Source organism: Eurosta solidaginis, chromosome 1, assembly GCF_040869045.1.
Source record: "Eurosta solidaginis isolate ZX-2024a chromosome 1, ASM4086904v1, whole genome shotgun sequence".
In the NCBI taxonomy this organism is placed as follows: Eukaryota; Metazoa; Arthropoda; class Insecta; order Diptera; family Tephritidae; genus Eurosta; species Eurosta solidaginis.
This window is the reverse complement of record NC_090319.1, coordinates 292,662,341-292,685,195: the sequence shown is the minus strand read 5'-3', so window position 1 is coordinate 292,685,195 and position 22,855 is coordinate 292,662,341. Positions and strand designations below refer to the sequence as shown.

The following is a 22,855-nucleotide window of genomic DNA, read 5'->3' as shown; positions in this document are numbered from 1 at the left end:
AAATTAGAATAAGTTATGGATGTAACGAGTACTATTTGTCGCCTGTTCACATATGTCATTTAATCAGATCGACCATTTCAAAGCTATTGTGATTTGAAAAAGGAGTTTCGATGACGGATTTAAGTTAGGTTTGGTCATCCTGTGTTGGTGAAAACGAGAATGTGAAATGAAGCTATCTAATGGTTTGCCGTCCTGCAATTATATCTTAACTTAACAAGTAAGTTTTCACCGTCTCCACTTAAGTTAAATTTTACCAGGAGGATGAAAATCTTTCAGATAGCCTTGTCAGTTTAGTTATTGTCCTCTAGGTAAAATTGAACTTCACTAACCGAGTGCTCCAAAATTAACAACAATTCATATAAAAAATATGGTCCAATTAACATTGCGATGTCCTAGGACTGGACCATATACTCCAGCTCCGCATTATATTAGAGTAATCCATGGAGTACCCACAGTCCAATAAACATCGTGTAGTGATTACAATCGTTAAAAACGAGCAATGATCGGCTTACAATATGTTCGTGTAGAAACATGAGTTGATAAATTGCTGCATTACAGTGGAGTATAATGGTAAGCACTCCAATGGACCACATGATCCATTGATTTTTGCAGGGTAGTAGTACTAATTTTATGCGTAGCAATTTCAGAGGTGTATTTAAAGTTTGTCGCTTAGCAGTCCATATAAGGTTAATACTGTTTTCACACAGATACTTAATGATCTCATTTCACCTTCTAATGAAATCGTAAATTTTTTGCTTTCACACAGAAGTAACTGCTCGATTAGTATGAAGGATGAAATGTCAAGCGAATAAAATGACAATGCTATATGACAGACAATCATGGCGGAACGATACAAAGTGGGAGCATGGTGACATACCTACAAACATAAAAAAATTCCATGTACTTGTAAATTCGATGGACAAATGTCAAAATCGTATTGCGCCGGTAGTTGATGTATCAAATCAAATAAAAAAGGTTATAATAAGCTGTTCGATGCGGCCACCTTGTATCGTTCCGCCATGTAGACAATGACATTTACTTTGACAAATAACATTTTTAAGCACTGAACACGCCAAAAACTAAGAAGCGGAAACGGAAACGGAACAGAGTTGCATTGTGCTTTTGACTTCATTAGGCATTCGATTAGCTACTAATGAAATAATTATAGATTCGAATTTTGTAGGGAAGATTGAGCTCAATAAGCGTCTTAATGTAGAAAACTGCCTTTATTATTCAATAAGACATCTGTGTGAAAACAGTATAAGCGTAAACGTATATAGATGATAAAAAAAATACAGCTATTATACGACATATGTTGATATTTAGTTTTAAGTTTGTGCTAAAAAAGATCAATTATATATCTTATTTCACGGTAATTGTTTACTTAGGTCACAACTGCTAAATCTCGCCCAAAAATATCGGGATAGGTGTCAAAAGACGCGTTTTGATCCCAGTATAACGAATCCGAAGGAAATTCAAAATTTTATATCGTTTCGGAGATATTGGCAAACAAAATTGAAAATTTTCATGTGGTTGTTGTTGTTCTGAGGTTTTTGTAGTATCCACAAGAAAAACTGTGGGTAAAGGTGTTTTGCGCGGATATAGTTTTGGTCTCAAAACCGGTTTTGGACCCACCCAGGGTAATTTTTTAGGTAATAGTCTAGTTGAGGGGTCGACTGCTAATACGCTACCAAAAATATCGAGAGAGGTGTCAAAATACGCGTATTAAAATCGAGAAAAATAATCCGAAGGCGGAAAAGAAAAATTGTATATCTGCCCGGAGATATTTTCAGTTGAAATTGGCGATTTTCATGTGGTTGTTGTTGTGTTGTACCCACACAAAAAATTGTGCATCACCGTGGCGGTAGCCACGGTTATACCACACACCCGGACTTGGCATGGCGTAGCCCAGGGTTATTTTTTATAAGCGCGGCCGAAGGCCTCCAACGCAGAAAGGTGTTCTGCGCAAAAATACTATGGATCCCACCCCCGGCTTCGGAGCGCTCCGGGGCCAATATGACAGATATAAAATTTTGAATTTCCGCTCTCGGATTCGTGGTCCTGGGATCAAAACGCGTCTTTTGACACCTCTCCCGATATTTTTGGTCGGGTTTTAGCAGTCGTGAACTAATGTAAACAATTACCTAATTCACTAATTCATTGATTCTAATAAATTGAAAATTTTGCAATGTAATATTACTCATTGCAATCGAGAATTTTTTCAGTGTAAGCGCAGTACACAAATATTTCTTGAGTTTGTGGAGCCAGGTATCCTGCTGAATGTAAAGTCTGGCCATGTTTTCTTGTTCTGGACGTTCTTCATCTTCTTAGGGAATTCGCTCTATTCACAATATATAGGTAAGCATGGAATATAGGAGAGCAACACTGAGTTTGCACGAAATAGCAACTCTGTGTGGAGTGTATATACAATTTTTGGAAAATTTCCATCGCCATTTTGAAATTTGTCATTCCACTTTTGAAAGAGGTTAGGTAAGAACGAAAATTTTTATTGTAGTTTTGCATTAATTTAGTTATTTTGTGTTTATTTAAAAGTTTATCGCTTTGCCGAATTGACATATTGCTCTTTGTGTAAATTTGGCTGCGTCCGCTTAAAGCATATCCACATAGCACATATTTCTATAACGATGCCATATTTTCTTTTTCTCTTAATAGGCAGTCAGTAAATTTTGCTTTTACCAATAATCAACTGGCAGCAGGCTGTGGAAAAGACGAAAAAGTGGAGTTTAAGAAATCATTGACAAGTTTTAGTGGAATCGTAAATAGCTCCAACATTTTTTAAACATCTTTGCCTGCAAAAAAGCAAAAAACTACAAGTAGTGGTATTTTAATAACATTTTCATCGTTGTTAAATTGACTGTAAGTGTTCTTTAGTCATATGCTTAATTCTATATATCTCATTTTAAAAAAATTGTGAAATTTTTCTATTAAATTGTCTTATAAGCAGCCATTTTGATTTTTCAGTGGCTCGTTTGTGTATCTATAATTGCATACACCACCAAAGAGTATATATTTGTTAAGAGGCGTCACTCGATACTTTGTTGTTGCCAAAGCAACCCTGTCATGTCGAATGTGATTCTCAAGGAAGTTTTGTTTAGTTTTTTTTAATTGAATCCTATATATTTATGCGGTAAAGTGACTTTGCATAATTACGATTTTTGGAAAGAGAATTAATTAATTAATTTAATACAATCAATAAAATAAACACAAATACCGCACGAAAATGTATAGAAGGCGTTTTTATAAATACATCTGACAAAAAAAACCAACGACTACCTTGAGAAAACATCGAGTAATTTGCTTTGGCAACAACAAAAGTATCGAGTGACGCCTCTTAACAAATATATACTCTTTGTATAGGATTCAATTAAAAAAAACTAAACAAAACTTCCTTGAGAATCACATTCGACATGACAGGGTTGCTTTGGCAACAACAAAGTATCGAGTGACGCCTCTTAACAAATATATACTCTTTGGTTATACTGCAAAACTCAATGTCACGTTTGTCTGGTGGATTTAATATATTCTTTCTTCACCTTCAGTTTCACGATTTAAAATTCGTTAGCTTAATTCACAAAGGCTCTAAACGACAATAAAAAATTTGGTAAATTTTTCCATGTGTCTTCTTGGATGACAAACATATGGTTTCTCTAGTATTTTCCGGGTAATTCTTTACTTTAGGGTACAACTGCTAAAACTCTTCCAAAAATATCGGGAGAGGTGTCAAAAGACGCGTTTTGATCCCACCACGAATCTGGAAGCGGAAATTGGAAATTTTATTTCTTTTCGGAGATATTTGCAAACAAAATTGAAAATTTTCATGTGGTTGTAAGTTTGATGATTTTGTTTTACCCACAAGAAAAACTGTGGGTAAAAGTGTTTTGCGCGGATATAGTTTTGATCTCCAAACCGGTGTTGAACCCACCCAGGAAAAATTTTGGTAATTCTATACGAGAGCATGCCACTGTTAATACGTCCAAATATAATCCGAAACTGGAAAGGAAAAATTTTAAGGCATTCTGCATTGGCGGCCTTCGGCCGCGCTTATAAAAAATACCCTGGGTGGGTCCAACACCGGTTTGGAGACCAAAACTATATCCGCGCAAAACACTTATGTTCACAATTTTTTGTGGGTACACCAACATTACAACAACCACATGAAAATCGCCAACTTCAACTGCAAATATCTCCGGACAGAAATAAAATTTTTCTTTTCCGCCTTCGGATTATTGTTCTCGAGATTAATACGCGTCTCTTGATACCTCACTCGAAAATCTTGCCCCACCTTTAGGGTGGGGCCCCTAAACTGCACTAGTACCCAATTCTTATTTTCCGGTTTCGGATTATTGTTTTCGAGATTAATACGCGTCTTTTGACACCTCTTTCGATATTTTTGGACGCGTATTAGCAGAGTTGTTGTAGCAATGCTCGCCCCACCTAATAGCCGCGACCGATCACAAATTGTCATCAATATCCTCTAACGGGAGTCCAAGGAAACTTGCCGTTTCAACAGGGGTGGACCATAAGGAAAGGGGTGTTAGAGGCGTTGATTCCACTTTACAATTAAAGAGATGGTTGGTGTCATGTGGGGACACATTGCAAGCGGGGCATACATTTTGTATGTCGGTGTTGGTTCTGGATAGGTAAGAGTTTAACCTGTTACAGTATCCAGAACGAAGTTGAGCAAGAGTGACACGCGTTTCCCTGGGGAGTATGCGTTCCTCTTACGCGAGTTCTGGATATTTTTCTTCAAGTACTGGATTCACCGGGCAATACCCGACATAAAGGTCCGACGCCTGTCTATGGAGTTCACCAAGGATCTGCTTGTGTTTTTTCGCTTCATACGGCTATGTTCTCAGAAGCCGTATTTCCTCAAAATGCTTACGGAGATGACTCCTTAGGCCCCTAGGCGGTGCTGGTTCATCAATCAGATGTCTGTTGGGATGCCCAGGTTTCTGGGTATTCAACAGAAACTGTTTGGTCAGCATCTCATTTCTCTCCCTGATGGGGAGTATTCTCGCCTCATTATGCAGATGGTGTTCTGGGGACATAAGAAGACAGCCCATGGCGATTCTGAGATCAGTATTTTGGCAGGCCTGTAGTTTCTTCCAGTGGGTAGTTTTTAGGCTTGGCGACCATATGGGTGACGCATAGCACGTAATCGGCTGGCTAATTGCTTTGTATGTGGTCATGAGCGTTTCTTTATCTTTTCCCCAGGTACTGCCAGCAAGGGATTTGAGGATTTTATTACGGCTCTGAATTCTCGGAACAATTGCGGTTGCGTGCGCACCAAAATGTAGATCCTGATCAAACGTCACACCCAAGATTTTGGGGTGTAGGACAGTCGGTAGCGTAGTGCCATCGATGTGGATGTTCAATATGGTCGACATTTGGGGCGTCCATGTTGTAAATAAGGTCGCGGAAGATTTAGTCGGTGACAATGCCAGGTTTCGCGAGGCGAAAAAACTGGAGAGATCAGGGAGATAGCTGTTTATTTTATTGAATAACTCATCGATCTCTGGGCCTGGGCCTGTGGCCATTATTGTGCAGTCATCGGCGTAGGAAACGATTGTGACTCCTTCCGGTGGTGAAGGTAGCTTAGATATGTAGTAATTAAACAAAAGTGGGGATAGGACACCACCCTGTGGCACCCCACCATCTGTTTAATTCTCCTTGGTTTTGATGTTTCGTTTCTGAATTGCACCGATGCCTGCCGACCACCCAGATAATTTGCGGTCCACCTTTTAAGACATGGGGGAAGGGTAGACCCTTCCAGGTCTTGCAGTAACGAGCCATGGTTGACCGTATCAAAAGCTTTTGATAGGTCTAGCGCTACGAGTACTGGTGGGGGTATTGATTCAAACCGCAATTTATTTGGGTGCCAATGACATTTAGCGCGGAGGTAGTGCTATGGAGTTTTCTGAAGCCATGCTGATGAGGGGCTAGTTGCAAATGTGCTTGAAAATAAGGGAGCAAAATGGCTTCAAACGTCTTTGCCACTGGCGATAGGAGAGATATCGGACGATATGACTCACCTACGTTAGCTGGTTTCCCAGGCTTTAGTAGCGGGACCACCTTGGCCATTTTCCATTTCTCGGGTATGACAAAGGTGGAAAGAGACAGGTTGAAGACATGCGCTAAATATTTGAAACCCTCTTTCCCTAGGTTTTTAAGCATCGGCATGGCTATGCCGTCTGGGCCCACTGCTTTGGATGGTTTAGCGCGACCAATGGCGTCCTCAACCTCTCTAGCGGTGATGGTGATTGGTGACGCGCTGAATTTGAGTTTATGTGCGTGTCTATTGGCTCTCCGTCTATCTTTGTCGACCGTAGGATGCATTATATATTGTCGGCAGAAAGCGCTCGCGCATTTTTTCGCATCCGACAGCACCTTATGTCCAAAGGCGATGGAAACTTTGTCTTTGTGCTTAGTCGGATTCGATAGGGACTTTACGGTGGACCAAAGTTTTCCTACACCGGTAGAGAGGTTACAACCTCTTAGGTGCTCTTCCCATTTCGCCCGCTTGTGTTCGTCCACAAGCAATCTGATGCGTTGGTTTATATCCCTTATTTGGGGCTCGCCTGGATCAAGCTGTCTTATAAGGTCGCGTTCCCTCGCTAAGCTCGCGGCCTCCGCCGGAAAGTGGGGCCGGATTTCGGGAATTCTCCCGGCGGGAATGAAATGTGCCGAGGCGGATTCAATGACCTTACGGAAGGCACACTCCCCTTGGCGGGCATCAGTCGGGATAGGGAGGGCAGCAAAGCTGCTGTCTGGTGCAGATTTATATTCTTCCCACTTTCCTTTTTTGAAGTTTATGAAAGTGCGTTTTTCGGTGACGATGAAGTCGGCGGTACGCTCGAACGAAATAAGTATGGGCAGGTGGTCGGATGCCAATGTTACTATCGGCTGCCAGTTGACGCAGTTTACGAGTTCTGCGCTCACGATTGAGATTTCTGGCGAGCTATGACAGCTTCCTACCATACGTGTGGGGGCGTCTCCGTTTATTGTGCAGAACGTCGTTTCTTCTATTTGATCCGCCAACATCTCACCCCTACTGTCCGCCCGCAAGTTTGAATGCCATAGGTCGTGATGGGCATTGAAATCGCCTAAGATAATGCCATTGTTGCCAGTGAGTAAGGCCTCGATATTAGGGCGGTATCCACTGGGGCAACAGGTGACAGGAGGGATGTAGATGTTGATGATTTCTAGATTTGCATCGCCTGACCGGACAGATAGGCCTTGACGTTCTAAGACATTGTCCCTGCGGTCGATGCCAGGATCAAATATATAATATTGCACAGAGTGGTGTATAATAAACGCGAGGCCGCCTCCATTTCCGCTCTCGCGGTCTTTCCTGTGGACATTATACCCAGAGCAGGTCTGCAATGCAGATCTTGCTGTGAGTTCAGTCTCTTGAATCGCAGCAATGCGGATGTTGTGCCGCTTCATGAAATCGACTATCTCCGTAATCTTCCCAGTTAGTCCATTACAGTTTAACTGCAGAATTCTGAAGTGCATAAGGGGAGACGCCGCCACTCTGGGGGTAAGTGACGGGTGACTACGCCTGGGTTGTGGAAGGCCAGGACGCAATTGCTGTTGTGGCCTTGGGACTGGGCGCCCTTGGGCAAGCATTGGGGTACCCGGATGATTTGGGTTTGCGACCTGGCAGCATGGCGCGATGAAACCCGTCGAGGGGTTGCCGTCGCGGAGACCAGAATATCTAGGAAAGTGGCACCACCCAAAGCAGGAACTGCATTGAGCGGATGTCGCAAACCTATATATTCTGTGCTGGCAGACGGTGCAAACGGAGGTAGGGACTAAGAGTCTGTTTCCCTGACCTGCACGATTGCTGCCTGAAAAGAGGGGGGGAGAAGAAGACGGGGGCAGGGGCTGATGCTCAGCATTGCTACCAGCTCTACTGCGAAGGTAGTAGTTATGAGTGGTATCAGCTGTTAGAGTTGTTGGCGCCGTGGGGCGCGAGCAGCAGCGGGTACTTGTTGTGGCTTGCTGAGCAGCGAGGCTGCTGGAAGGTAGTGGGGGCGCTTAGGCGTAGACTACGGGACGCCCTTGGGCGTGAGCAGCAAGGAGCCACAAAAGATTTATAAAAGTTACGTGGACGTCGGGTTTTGTTATCAAGGCCAGAACAACCTGTCCGATGCAACCATCCCTTGGCCGAGACACACTGAACAGAGTATGACCGTCCTAAAAAGATTCTTTTCTGGCAAATGCAGAAAAACCATTTCTCAGGACCGGGGTCAAGGGACGGACCCGGATTGGGTTCGATACCTTCCCGGAGTAAGAGAATATGTAGCAGTCCTGCTGCAAGGAGCTGCTGGGAGGATGACAATTTGTGGGAGGGACGAAACAAATTAAATGGGGTCACACTGAAATGACAGTCCTTGGTCGGGAAAAATCCCGAGTCGCTCCGGTACATAGAACCGACTGCCTTGGGAAGCGTATTAGCAGAGTCGTGCTGTCGTATAGATTTACCAAAATGTTTATAAGCGCGCCCGAAGACCGCCAATGCAGAAAGGTGTTCTGCGCAAAAATACTATGGACCCCACCCCTGGTTTCGGAAGAACCCGCGGGTCATTTTTCGGTTTTTAGTTAATATCTTTTGAACGAGTTAAAATTTTTATTTTCCGCCTTCAGATTATTAATACTGATGTCAAGACCCGTCGTTTAATACCTCTCCATATTTTCGGACGCGTATTAGCAGTCGACCCCTCAACTAGACTATTACCTAAAAAATTACCCTAGGTGGGTCCAACACCGGTTTGGAGACCAAAACTATATCCACGCAAAACACATATATGTTCACAATTTTTTTTTGCGGATACACCAATATTACAACAACCACATGAAAATCGCCAACTTCAACAGCAAATATCTCCGGCCAGGGATAAAAATTTTTCTTTTCCGCCTTCGGATTATTGTTGTCGAGGTCAATACGCGTTTTTTGACACCTCTCGGTGTTTTTGGACGCGTATTAGCAGCCATAATGTCGTATAGAATTACCATTTTTACCCACAGTTTTTCTTGTGGGTAGTTACAACAAAATCATCAAAATTACAACAACCACATGAAAATTTTAATTTTTGTTTGCAAATATCTCCGCAAAAAATAAAATTTCCAATTTCCGCTTTCGGATTCGTGATCCTGGGTCCAAAACGCGTCTTTCGACACCTCCCAATATTTTTGGACGATTTTTAGCAGTTGTACCCTAAAGTAAAGAATTACCTTTTTGCGCAGAAAACCTTTCTGCATTGGCGGCCTTTGGCCGCGTTTATAAAAAATTACCCTGGGTGGGTCCAACACCGGTTTGGAGACCAAAAGTATATCCGCGCAAAACACTTACCCACAGTTTTTCTTGTGGGTAAAGCAAAATCAAAATTACAACAACCACATGAAAATTTTCAATTTTGTTTGCAAATATCTCCTGGGTTCATAACGCGTCTTTTGACACCTTCCCGATATTTTTGGCCGCGTTTTAGCAGTTGTGTGCTAAAGTAAAGAATTAGGTAATAGTCTAGTGGAGGGGTCGACTTCTAATACGCGTCCAAAAATATCGAGAGAGGCTATCAGGCAACAATCTCCTGATAAAAGTACTATTATCCCTGTTCGACATCCCTTAATAGTCTCCAACCGGGACTAAAATTAATGTGTGATTTATTTGACCTAGGTTTTACCGTTTAAAGGGGTGAGACTGGAAAGAATCTAGAAATTGTTTTATAAAAATAGAATAAATGTAAGGAGCGATAACCTCCGATGGGATTTTAGGCGGAGCTTCTCTTACAATTTGCGTCGTGCTCCTTTTAATTTTTCCTACAAACTGGCTGGACAGGACCTACTTGCTTTAGGCCGACTCTAAATGCCAGCTCCCAGACACCGGTTGAGTACCAAAACTAAACTCCTTCAAACCTCATACAGTAGTCAGCTCACAAATTAGAACCTTTAGTAATTAGAATGTCCAGATCTGAAATTAGAATCGAAAATTCAAATTTCTGAGCGTATTTTGTTTTTTGTTGCAAAATAGATATAAAAAGGTGAATCCCCAATTTGTTCATGTTACGCTCGGTAGTCGGTGGATTTTCTTCAGGGTTATATACAGTTTTTGTGTGAAATTTGATGCGCGTGCACAGAGTTTTTGTTTGCTTAAAAGTAAGAGTAATTCGCTGAAATGCCAAATAAACGTAAGAAAAATACTTTGCCCTTGGAAACCAAAGTTCAAATCTTAGAAAAACTTGACAAAGGTGTTCAAGGGAAGCGGTTAGCCCTAGAACTTGACGTGGCGCCATCTGCAATCAGCTATATCAACTAGAATAAACCATTAATTTTTAAGTTGTTTCTAATACCTATCATGAGGCTAACAAAAAATCATTGCACATCGCTGAATATTAGTTATGAAGTTTTTGTTTCATTTTTGGCTTTTTTAATGTGTTTCTATCGATCTTTTATGTATTTTTAATGAAAAAATATATTTATTGTAATTGGAGTTTTTGTTTTTTGGATCTTTTTTGCTTTAGCGTATAAAAAACATGTGTATGTATTGCACTGGATTGAATAAGACAAAATTTCATTATAGTTTTTTAATGCAAATTGACTTAATTTTTAAGGTTTTATACAAATAAAAAAACCTCCAGGAATTAGAATTTTTCAGAAATTAGAATCACCCTAAAACCAAAGTGGTTCTAATTTGTGAGCGTCTACTGTATCTGCGAAAGTGTTTGTGCTTCTGTAAAATCAACAAACTTACAACCACCTTACTTAATTGGCGCTTAACCGTCTAAACGATTATGGCCGTCCAACAAGGCGCGCCCGTCGCTCCTTCGCTCCGCCAACCGGCGCCAATTGGTCACACAAAGGGAGTTTAAATCGTTTTCCACCTGGTTCTTCCAACGGAGCGGGGGCCGCCCTCTACCTCTGCTTCCATAGGCGGGTTCCGATAGAAAGACTTACAACAACCACATAATTAAAATTTTTGTTTTTCGCATCAGGGAGGTCTTTAGCAGCTCTTGGCAAATCGTTTTGTGTAAAATCAGCCTTAGTCGCCTTCACAAGCTAACCTGCGTATATTGGTTTCTTCCCTTTGGTTTTCTTCTTTTTGTAGCGATAAAGAGACTTCGAAGGTTTTCAGTGAGATTTGTCGATGTACGTTTGGGAAAATAGGCCGACGGTAGATAACATTGAATCTTTTTGAAGCCTCGGATACTTAATGAACAAGGTTCGCAACAGTTAGGTTGAGAACTTGTTTTAACGATCTTTCAACGTAAGAACTCGGTTTAAGAACGCTCTATCAGGTCCCGTAATACGTGCTACGATCCGTGATCGAAACTCATTTTTTAAACCACAATAGCTGTGTAACGGTGGATCGTGTTAATGGCATATGCGAACTAGCGTCAAATAGTACTCATTAGATCCATAACTTATTTAATTTTTAGAAATAGTTTGATAGTCGCATTGTTATCGCTTGAGTGAAAATGGTTTTCAGTTACTGATAGTAAAACGTAATACGGGCCCAATATTTTTCCGTTCATTTTCGATTTCATATCACAAAAAACAGTATCCATCTTTCCCTAACAATTGTTTTCCCAACCAACTGAATATGCCACAAGTTACAAAAATAGTGCACCCTATGAAATCTCGCAAAACTCGTAAACAGTGCAAGCCTTGTTGTTGTATTAACCATAAATACACTCCCGAAGGTTTTGGAGAGTGTTACCGACGTTGATGGTACAAAAATAGTGCACCCTATGAAATCTCGCAAAACTCGTAAACAGTGCAAGCCTTGTTGTTGTATTAACCATAAATACACTCCCGAAGGTTTTGGGGAGTGTTACCGACGTTGATGGTCCATTGCTGGATACACAGACAGTACGTTCCGGTAACAAAGCACTATAAAGGTACTAGCCCGACCATCCCGGGAACGATTAATATGACCACATTAAACCTTCTAGGCCATAACGCCCCCCCCCCCCCCCCCCCCCCCACTCCCTAGTGCCATGAGGAACTTGGGGTCGCCAGAGTCACGCCTGCTAAACATGTGTATAATACATTCATATTTGTAACAGGATCCTCCTCGCGTAGGTGAGGTTGACAATTGGGTTGCGGAAGTTTTGACGCTATAAAGCTTTGTATTGCGCTTATCAACCCCTTGAATCCCACAGTGCAAACCTCGCAAAACCATATGGAAAATTTTTATATTTACGAGGTTTACATGGTTGCGAGGCATTTGCAAGTTTTCATAGGGTGGTCCACATTTTTTTAACAAGCTTACTAAGTTTTCACGGTCAAGAAATCTAGGAGAATTTTTTTACCTTTCAGGAAAATCGGTCGTCACGATTAAATACATTAATTCATTATTTGCTGAAGGGTGTTAAAAAATTCCAACGACCGTGCGAATATCGACGTCACTTAAAATAAAATAATGTAAATGAAATACGAGAAGACCATAAAGATGTATAAAGAAAAAAATATTAGATATAAAGATGGTAACTTAAGCCATCAATGCTTTTTGAAAGAGATTATAAACAGGCAAAACAGATCGCTAAGAATGCAGACGAGAAAATATAAAATACTGATGTTTTGGGGTGATGGTGGTACTCAAAAATTTCATCAAGAAAGGGTGAATACTCAACGAATTCATTTACAAATTATTATTCTAGATGATACATACACGAAGGAAGCAAGTACGAGAAAACTGCAATATTAGAAATTTAATCTCATAAATATAAAATGGAAACAAAATAAATTTAACAAATAAACGAAAAAACCTTAAATAACTTATATTTTATAAAATGTTCCACTTTTACAGCGATTAGATGAAGTACGAATGTGATAGCTTTTTGTACAAATAAAAAATAAATACTTTACGATTTTTCTACCAAAGAACAACAAAAACCAAAAGTTGTATGTCGACTCCACACGGTGTCTTCAAGACAAATGAATTTCATGGCAAAAATTCACTCCAATGTATTTACTTCTATCCTGGGGGGGGGGGGGAGGGGGGGGGGGCTGGGGGCTACAACACAACTCGATATAGGGCATTAATGGGCCTATCGAAAGATAACCTGAGGATCCTAACAGCTATTCTTACAGGACACTGCAGACTGAACAGCCACATGCAGAAGCTGGGCATACTATCGAACAACACATGCCGATTTTGTGATCCATCAGCGGAGACGGCGGAACATATACTCCTGGAATGTGACGCAATCTCAAGACGTAGGGCTAATAAAGTTTGATTTTTTAAATTTAATATATTTGCGAGAAAGTGACTCTAAATAAAGAAAGCAAAACGCATACACTTACAAAGTTTGATACATATATATACATATATTCATTCTGTATAAAAAATGGAGAGTAAATGCGACAAGTGCAAAAGTACAATACGTGGAGAAGTGTCAAAAATTCGTTGCGAAGGGGTATGTGGGAGATATTATCATTTAGCACCAAAATGCTCTGGCATAGACCAATACAGTGTTAATAAATTAGACGAATGTGAAATGCTTAGATTTATGTGTAATGATTGTGTGCAGTATGTGCATAACGTAGATGACATTCTAAAAGACATGCAGATGGTAGTGAGCAAAAATGGCAAACAACTATCTGAGTACAGGAATGAATTTGATAATGCTCTCAAGAAACATGAAAGAGAAATAAAGCAAGTTTTAAAAGCAGTGGAAGTTGCATTTAGCGACAGAATTAAGGCAATGCAAAAAGCGCAAGAATCATGCGAAAAGAGTGTTGTAGAAGTAAACAAAATACGGGAAATTGCTGAAGGCTTCAAGCGAAGCAGCGAGCAGGGGGCCTACTCTGTATTGCGATGCGAAAGGCAGTGCGATGCGAAAATAAATTGCGATGCGAAAGGTAATTGGAACTCTGTAGCGCTATCGCATCGCTAACAATGTCGCTTTTTTATTTTTCGCAAATTTTTTGCTTGAGTATGCATCACTGACCAAACTCAAAGAAAGAGAACAAAAGAAACAAGGCGATTACAATTTCGGCAAACGATTAATTTTTGTTGAACAAATTAAAAAAAGGATTCTGTAGCATTATGGAACGATTTAAATGAAGGATTGATTTAAATGAAGAAATCCTCCCAGTTCAGAAATTGAATTGGAAGAAGTGAACGTGATAAATACAGAAAACGTGGAAAATCATAGAATGGGAAATATTGCTAGTTGTATCAGAGAATAAATAAAAAATGACATGATTTCAAATAGAAATGCTTTATAAAAAAGTGGTTTCGATTTAATTGTTATTTATTTATGTATTTTAAGTCCACTAGGATTACAAATTGTTGCTTTTGTGTTTGTTTTGTTTTTTGAGTTGTCCTATATATTTTTAAATGAATATAAAGATATCAATTTATAAAATCATCAATTAATATTTACATACTTGAACAATGCGAATGCCTATTACTTGTAGCAAGAAAAATGCGAAAATGAATGCTGTTTGACATTCGCTTTCGCTTTACAGAGTGCCGGCAATGCGAAAAGGGAGAAAAATCGCGAATGGGCAAAATGTGAATGCGAAAGTCAAATATACATGCGAATGTCAAGATACAGAGTACCGATTTTGCGATTTCGCGTATTTTTTTCTTTCGCATCGCAATACAGAGTAGGCCCCCAGGTCTGTGATGAGTTGAAAACAAACAAGGATGACAATAAGAAAATGATTGAAGAAATAAGTAAAGAGAATAAAAAAATGTGCAATGAAATAAAGAAAAATGTTAATAGTGTTGAAGCCAAAGTGTCATACGCAGCGATAACAAAAAATGATGGACAAAAAAAAGAAGTGTTACCAGACATTAGAAAGAATCATCCCCTAATTGTCAAGCCGAATAAAAAGCAAAATATAGAAATAACCAAAACTGACCTAAACTCGAAAGTTGATCCTAAAGGGCTGCAAATAACTAATATAGTAGCAAGGCAAAGCGGAGTTGTTATTGTTGAAAGCGAAAATGACCATGAGCGTGACAAAATAAAAAATGCCATTGAGAACAATCTGGGAAATAACTATGAGGTTAAGATTCCCAAAAAAGTGAAACCAGCAGTCATGGTGACTGGTATAAATTTTAAATATAGCGACGAGGAACTGGTGCAAAGAATTAAACGACAAAACATTTGTTTAAGTGAAACGGACATCAAAATTGTTAAGCAATATGAAGTGAAAAAGAACGCGAAAAACTATTATAATGCTGTGATAGAAATGAATGTTGAAGCGTTCACAAATGTACTAGCTGGAGAGAGGCTTAATGTAGGTTTGGAACGTTGCCGAGTATATGATGCAGTGCAGGTATTGTGTTGTTTTAAATGCAAAGGCTTCAATCACAAAGCGGCTGACTGCAAGGAAAAGGAAGTATGCACAAAATGCTTGGGTGAGCATAAACATACACAATGCATAAAGGATGCAGTAAACAAGTGCATTAACTGCATACGAGCAAACAAGGAGCTGAATCTAGGACTTGACGAAAACCATGATACTCTGGATAGAACTTGTCCCGTATACCAACAAAAGCTAGATGCAAGGAAAAGGAAAGTTGTTTATTAGCAACCAAAGAAAATCCTTACAGCAGCGCAAAAGTCAAAATATTATTTAAATCGAGATAGCAATATATACAACTTGGAATGCATTTATCTTAATATTAGTAGTATCATAGCGAATAAAATCGAGCTGGAACGTCTTATTGAAATAAGAAGACCAAGTATTGTGTTATGTACGGAAACGTGTACAACAGAACATATCTTGGATTCTGAACTTAGTATTCCGACATACAAATGCATTCGTTGCGACTCTCAAAGTAGGCACACTGGCGGTGTTGTCATGTATGTGAATGAAAATATACAATTTAGCATAGTTTGTAATAAAGCTATCAACATGAATGTGTGGTGCATTATTGTAAAAATAAACAAATGCGCGTTAAAATGGAAAATCGGTGTACTATATCACTCACCAAGTAGCAGTGAATCCACCTTTATTACTTATCTAAATGAAATCATCACTGAACATCTCAAGGAGGCGGATAATAATTTAATAATTGGTGATTTTAATATCAATGTAAATGTATCGTCAACATACTCAAACCAGCTAACAAGTTTATTTGCACAAATGGCAATGATACAAAGGATAAACTTCGACACAAGGATAACAGAGTACTCGTCTACAAGAATTGATTTGCTATTCAGTAACAATGATAAAGTTAAAGCAGTAAATATAGGTGAACATCGCATTTTTGACCATGAGACAATCCACTTCGAAGTGCCAACAACAAAGCTTTGTAAAATGAGAAGGTATGCTACTGTTACATGTTGGGAGTACTATAGTGCTGAAAATCTTTTAACTTTGCTACGAACATGCGATTTCAGCTTTATGTCAATTTCCGGAGTAGAAACTAAAACTAAAGCCCTAAACGAAGTTGTAACTGTGGCTATGCAAGCACTGACTTATATAAAGAGGACCCAAATACAGATAAGAAATAAGTGGTACGACCGAGAATTAACAAACCTGCATAAAAGAAAAATAGAATCTTATAAAACTGCTCGAAATACTGGATTTTGGGACGAATATAACGTCATTAAGAAAATATATAAAAGAACCATAATTTATAAAAAAAAGAAATACATGGAAGATAGAGTAAATCATAACAATGGCGATATGAAACGTATGTGGAAGTGTCTAAAAGACCTCGTCGAGCTTAATGATGTTAAAAAACATATCACTAAAATTGTAATTAACGGTGAATGCCTGGAAAATGAATATGATATAGCTAATGCCCTAAATAACTTTTTTATACAAAGTATTGTTGAAATTAATGATAGCATCGAAGAAATTGTAAATGGGGATGAAATAAGCGCAAATCATAGTAATCCATTTGAAACATTTAAATTTACTGACATTGTAGTGGACGATATTATTATTATCACAAAATCACTTAAAAACAAATATGGCGGCGACAAGCTTTTATCGGAGGGTGTCGTTAAAGATGCCATGACATATACTGCTAATTTCTACAAAGACATAATTAACGAATCCTTAAACAGCGGTATTGTACCTAGTTACTGGAAAATTTCAACAATAATACCTGTTGAAAAAGTAAAAAATACAATGAAACCTGAGGAACTACGTCCAATTAACACGTTACCTACAGATGAAAAAATTATGGAGACAGTGGTGAAGGATCAACTTGTGGCATACTTAGAGAAGCACAATGTGATTATCCCAGAACAATCGGGATTCAGGAAGAGCCATTCTTGTGAAACAGCGTTGAATATGGTAATTGCAGATTGGAAAGAAGACATGGCGGACAAAAAATTTACCGTGTCTGTCTTCTTGGATTTAAAACGGGCTTTTGAAACTGTCGATAGATCTGAGCTATTGGACGTTATGTTTAAAATTGGTATAAGAGGAAAAGCTTTGGAATGGTTCCGGAGTTATTTGGGTGACAGAAAACAGAGAACGATAATTGGAAAGGAGGTTTCATCAGTGGTGGATGTTAACATTGGTTTACCACAAGGCTCGGTCTTGGCGCCAATATTGTTTACATTGTATATCAATGATATCAAAAGATGCTTAAAATATTGTAAAATACGGCTATTTGCGGATGATGCATTGCTTATCATAAGTGAAAAATATGCAGAATGTGCCATGCTGAAAGTACAAGAAGACCTGGACTCGCTATACAAATGGTTATGCCTTAGAAAACTAAAATTAAATGTCGAAAAAACTAAGTTCATGATATTTTGTAAAAACACCAATATCATAAGTAACAATAGTTTAAATAATATTACGCTGAAGGTAAAAAACATGGAAATCCAAAGAGTAGACAAAATTAAGTATTTAGGAGTTTTGATTGATGATAATCTAAATTTTGGAGAGCATGTAACTTATCTGGAAAGGAAAATTGCACAGAAAATAGGCTTCATGTATAGAACATGTAAACATATCAGTCAAAGTCATAAAATATTGGTATATCGTTCAATTATTGAACCACACTTTATTTATTGTCCTACTATTCTGCTATTAAGTAATGATATATATATTAAGAAACTTCAAATACAGCAAAACAAGGCAATGCGATTTATTTTAAAATGTCCTCCAAGAACGCCAAAAATTGTAATGCTCAATAGATTAAACTGGCTTAGTATTAAACAGTCAGTTAGTTATTTCACATTGAAATTTATACACCAACTTAGGTTAGGAATGTTACCGAATTACCTGAGTAGTAAAATACATTATAATCATGAAATCCACAATTATGGAACAAGAAATTGCAATAATATAAGACTGCCTAGAATAAGAACTGAGTTCGCCAAAAGGTCTCTTGAATATTTAGGGTATAAAATGTATAATGAGTTACCTTCTGATTTGAAAGACTGTGAAAATATTAGTAAGTTCAAAGAAAAATTGTTTTTATATTGTACGTCACTAAATGTGACATGAGTAGTTATGTTTAATTTCTTATTTTAACCTAAACTAGGTCTTAAAGACCGTAATAATAAATAAATAAATAAATAAATAAATAAGTTTTTGGGCTCACCATGGCCAGAGCATTCTCACATCAAATCCCCCAAGCCAGGTGAACTGCTAGGGTTCATCAGAGAAGTCGGCTTGGATGAGGTGCTGTGAAGCAGTTGAGGGCACAATAGACCAATAGTCGCAGTGCGATCCTCAATTAATTATCTATCTATCTACTTCTATCCCAATAAGAATAGTACAGGTTAATTGAAAGAGCGCGCTCTCTCAATATTTGTGATGTTTTCTCTCATAAACAGTGTAAACCTTGTTGTATTAACGATAGATACACTCCCCGAAGGTTTTGGGGAGTGTTATCGATGTTGATGGTCCTTTGCCGGATACAGATCCGGTACGTTCCGGTTGTTGTTTTTGTTGTAGCAGTGCTTCGCCCCATCCAATAGGTGCGACCAATCGCAAATTGTCACCAATGTCCTCTAACGGGAGCCCAAGGAAACTTGCAGTTTCAACAGGGGTGGACCATAATGAGAGGGGTGTTAGAGGCGTTGGTTCCACATTACAATTAAATAGATGGTTGGTGTCATGTGGGGACACATTGCAAGCGGGGCATACATTTTGTATGTCGGGGTTGATTCTGGATAGGTAACCTGTTACAGTATCCAGATCGAAGTTGAGCTAGAGTGACTCGCGTTTCTCTGGGGAGTATGCGTTCCTCTTCCGCAAATTTTGGGTACTGTTCTTTGAGTACTGGATTCACCGGGCAATTCCTGGCATAAAGGTCCGACGCCTGTTTGTGGAGTTCGCTGAGGACCTGTTTGTGTTTTTTGGCTTCATACGGTTGATTTCTCAGGTGCCATTCCGGTAACAAAGCACCATAAAGGTACTAGCCCGACCATCTCGGGAACGATTAATATGACCATATTTAAACTTCTAGGTCGTCCCCCAGGAATTCAGTGATCCGTACGTTACTAAAATTCATTTCACATTATTGATGAGGCCAATATTGGAATATGCTTCGATAAACTGGAGCCAACGTTATCAGATTCATTGCATTAACTGGAATCGGTCCAAAAACAGTTGTTGCTTTGAAACACTTGCCATGGGATACGTCCAGGAATTTTCGGTCCTACTGCAGCCGGAGAAAGCTATTACAGTTGCCTACATTATAGGGCCGTAGAGATATGCTTGGTATCTTATTTATAGTAAAGCTCTTAAGAGGGATGATAGCTAGCCCATTTTTACTTGGCGAAATGAAGTTCATTGTGCCAGTCAGACCGTCTAGATATTTTCAACAACTGCATATAATTCATGCAGATCGAGCTTCGAAATGCATGGCATTTGTCACGATTTCAATAATCACTGCAAAAACTTAGATGCTTGTGACCCGATTTTTAGAATTGAAAAGTACCTACTACGTTAGATATGTAAGGTATAGGGACATCTGTAAGTCTTTTAGATTTTTATTTGAATAATTTAATAAGTATATAGTATATTTTTGTAATTAGTATTTAAATGTATTTTAAGTCGCCAATACTTTTTTTAATGAACTTCTTGTATTGTGTAATTATTATTATATAATTTTATTTTATTTTGTTTTGTTGTATTTGCCTATCTGTGGTGGCTATGTCCTGTAGATATATATAGAGTAAGTGCGGGTAATGTGGTATACCTATTTTATTTTCCTTTGTAAAATCAGTAATTTGCATGCAATTTCAATAAAAATTGGTTAATATGATACCACAAGGATTACAAACAAAAGAAGCAAGAAGCAGTAGTCTTACAGTTGAAAAGTTAAGAGATATTTTAAAATATATCTTAAAGGTCATAAATCAGCTATTGGAAAAAATGGCGGGTAATATGGTATACCGTGTCGGTTAATGCGGTATAGTATACCACAATACCCACACATCGTACCCTTAGATAATAAGAAAGCAGTTTTACATTGAAAAGCAATAATTTATTTCAAAAACTGAAAAAATAAAAACGAAATGTTTTTAAACCTTAAAAAAGCGTCTTAGTTTTTAGATAAATTCAATTAATTAAGCCTGTCAGATAACTAATTACAAGGAACGCAAATAAAAATTTTAGTTCATTTCAAAAATTTTAAATTAAATAAGCTGGACTGATTCAGAAAAGTATCATAGACTTATTTACATGAAACACAAAGAAAAATAGCACTACGGTTGGGAATACACTTTTCATGGACCCAAATTTGCTCGCACTGTAGGCAAGATATCCATGGCCAAATAATAGCATCATCTCCAAAAACTTTTCGGCAATAGTTGCATGAGGTTTCTTTTGTTGATGGAATGTTTAGAAACTCTTCACTACCACTTGAATCTGCAAACGATATAGCAGGAATGCTTTTTTATTGTATTTCTTAGCAGGTTGATTAACTGAGGCCTTCCACTTTTTGTTAATCGTAGCAATGCTTTGTTGCAAATTATTTTTATAAGGTATGTGAAGGGACTACTGATATTCAGGTTTCGTCCACGTTCCAAATACGAGTTGGTGGGAAATTATGTTTTATGTATTCTTTTCCAAGTAGCTGGAAAAATGATGCCACATTTTCCGGAGAAAACCCGCGCACACGGTCGGCGCTTGTACCAGTTGGCTTTCGAAAGCTTAAACTCTGCTCTTCAATAAAGAATTAACAAGTTTCTATAAAAACCTAGACAATTAAAATACTGATTCCTTCTAAGCAAATGTACTCTATCATTCCTTTATTTATTAAATATATTATTTGTTGTAACCTTTTCTTAGCCATAGTCATTAGCTTTAAGTTTCAAGATTAGATTGTTCCTATTTTATGCCTTTTACCGACTAGCACTGTAAAATAATTTTTGTCAAATTGTTGTGCTGGGATGAATTGCCTAATAAATACAAATACAAAAAACTGTTTCGATGTCGGTTGCAAAAGCCTTTTAGCCAATCCTTACCAGCACACATGACAGACAATTTATTGTGAATATTGTTCTTTATCGCAATTTGATAGCGTGTTAGTCCCCAACACTTCGCTTCCATCTCTAACAAATATTTCACCAAGTCTACCTCAATTGCTGCAGTTGAAATTGGAGCCCTCCCCAGTTTATTTCCAATAATTCATCGATGGGTTTCTCACTTCTTGACATGCGCTGCAAAGTAGTATGAGGGACATTGAACGTTTTGGAAGCCAAAAGAATACCCATTTCTCCTTTCCTTACTGTTTGTATAGCTTTTTTCATATCCTCTGCCCTCCGTTTTCGTATTTCACCTTTTTTCGGCATGTTTGTGATCGGAAGGATTATTTGGTATACTATACCACTTTACACGCCTTTACCTATACCACAATAGCCGATATCGGGTTGTATCATATCATTTTTAAATAAATAATTAAACACAAATATATGCAAAATATTGCATTAACAGTTCACTAATTCAATACTCACACATTATTTACCGATTAACGATTCATTACAACTGACTCACAACAATGCCTACAAAGCACGAGTACAATCATACTTTGCTTTTATTCTGAGAACGCCGAGCTATTTGGATAGGTCCCGTTACGTTCACATTTATAGTTTCCGAGAAAAGCTGGTGTACCACATTACCCGCCTATACCACAATACCCACAGTTACTCTATGTAAAACTAGCTTTACCATGTCGACGTGCCACCATATTTCATAAACTAAGAGTTTCCTAGAGCTGCGTATTCCATTTTGGTGATTTTTAGGACCCCCTCTACCCCTACTAATCAACAAAAGTTGGTTTCTGTAATTTAGTCATAAGTGTCTGTACTAAACATTTGTTACTAGCCTATAAATCTAATCTAATATATATTATAAATGGGAAAGTTTGGATGTTTGTATGTTTGTCCAGACCTTTGTCTTTGTGACTCAACACGCAAGAACCGCTGGACCCATTTGGATGAAAGTTTGCACACATATAGCCAATAGTCTAGAAGGATCTACTAGCTATATTTTTTTGAAAAGGGTGAGGTCCCCGCCCCCTTGGAACAGTTATAATTTAATTATTGTATTTTTTCGTCTTTGTGACTGAATCACGCCAGAACGGCTACTCGGATTTTGATGAAATTTGAGACACAGACAATATACTTTTTAATAATTTTTACACATTATAACTTTACCTATATTGACGTTCACCAATATTACAAACTCAATTGGTCAAATAAGTCGAGGGCTTACAAAATGACCAGTGACACCCTACGTCCCCCTCCCCCTTTCTCTCACCCTCTGGTGTAAAATATATAAATTGTTATAACTCAATATAAATGTTCTCCTAAATCAATAATTTTTGGTATTTGGCCCATAGAGATCGAGATCTAAACAATTTTGGAAAAACGATCGGTGGTGCTCT

At 38.4% G+C, this 22,855-nt stretch overlaps 1 protein-coding gene across 2 annotated transcripts in view; it reads left to right on the top strand.

Annotated features, from left to right (window-relative positions):
• The first annotated feature begins 2,414 nt into the window (after positions 1 to 2,414).
• Positions 2,415 to 22,855, top strand: part of LOC137237457 (ATP-dependent RNA helicase p62-like) — a 50,400-nt gene continuing 29,959 nt past the window's right edge. The window contains exons 1-2 of one of the 2 annotated variants that reach the window (XR_010948960.1): positions 2,415 to 2,490; positions 2,674 to 2,877. The gene's annotated coding sequence lies outside the window, so the exon portion shown is untranslated. The remainder of the gene's footprint in view (positions 2,491 to 2,673; positions 2,878 to 22,855) is intronic. The other variant, XM_067761097.1, reaches the window with a different exon arrangement.